This window comes from Triplophysa rosa, linkage group LG7, assembly GCF_024868665.1.
Source record: "Triplophysa rosa linkage group LG7, Trosa_1v2, whole genome shotgun sequence".
In the NCBI taxonomy this organism is placed as follows: domain Eukaryota; kingdom Metazoa; phylum Chordata; class Actinopteri; order Cypriniformes; family Nemacheilidae; genus Triplophysa; species Triplophysa rosa.
The window spans coordinates 25,118,303-25,119,718 of NC_079896.1; positions in this window are offsets into that span (position 1 = coordinate 25,118,303).

A 1,416-nucleotide genomic window follows, 5' to 3' on the forward strand; every position below is an offset into this window, starting at 1 on the left:
TCATTACTACGTGTTAACTTGTGACTTCACTATATCTCAATTCATTGTAATGTTACATTAAATATTGACGCTTTTTCTAACCGAAAGGCTGCTTATAACTGTCACTTTGACAACGCGTTAGCTTGCGACTTCGGTTTACAAGCTCATCTGTCATTTAATTATTGTAATAAATTAACGTTATTGTGTACTTCAGTCGCTGCTTATAAATCTTACTTTGTTAAGGCGTTAACAGCTGCCACGGGATTCAGACGCACGCAAAAACACACCGCGTCTTGGGTCGAGCATACTGTAGTGAACATACGCACTGAGCGACTTCACTTCGCCTGGATTCCTTTGATCTTAGAATTGAAGTCACAAATTTATTCTCAGCGTTACACTACTGGATGGATGAAGGACAGGTACCCCCCGTGTTAACTTGTCACCCATGTGATTACCTATTATGAAATTAATGAACCCTGGTTATAGTAAAACATTATTACATTTTGTGCTTCATGATTTTCACCAGTTGAACCGTAACAACACCAAGCACCCTGACTCAGATTTAGAATGTGCTGCAGAGACTAACAACTGAGGAAGTACTTCGTCATTTATCTCGCCGTCTATCTGTAATAAAACATCAATAAATGCATCTAATCCAAATGACACACAGTCGTGATGCATGGTTATCGACTTCATTGGCTAAATGCCGTAACTCTCTAGCTAATTGTGCGCCCGCCATAATTACTTAACGATATACACGAAAGCAAACGATCAGCGAGTGACGTGACGTTAGTCCAAAACAAGCCAAGAGTAATCGATCAAGCGCTTCAATCTACGCTGAACCAATAGTAGCCAAGACCAACCCATCTAATTATCATACAAGACACAGAAAAGTAAGAATAAATTGAATAAATAAATAAAAGTGGAAATAAATATATGCGTTAATAAATAAATCTAAAAATAAATAAACGAATAAATAAATAAATCTAAAAATAAAAGGAAATGATAAATAAAATAATCTAAAAATAAAAATGATAAAAATAAATAGAAAATGGACACAAAAAATAATAAATCAATTTAAAAAATGAAAAAGATACATAAAGTTAAGATCAATAATAGATAAAACGAATTATTTTGTTTTATCGAGCCATTCATTACTTTATTTATTTTCATATTATTACATTTATTCGTTTATATATTTATTTATNCTATACATGTACCGGTAAATTTCCAGAACCGGTTTACCGTGCTATGGAGGACTAAACCTGCAAAAATTTGAAATAAATAAATAAATGAATACATGTATAGATAAATAAATATATAAACGAATAAATGTAATAATATGAAAATAAATAAAGTAATGAATGGCTCGATAAAACAAAATAATTCGTTTTATCTATTATTGATCTTAACTTTATGTATCTTTTTCATTTTTTA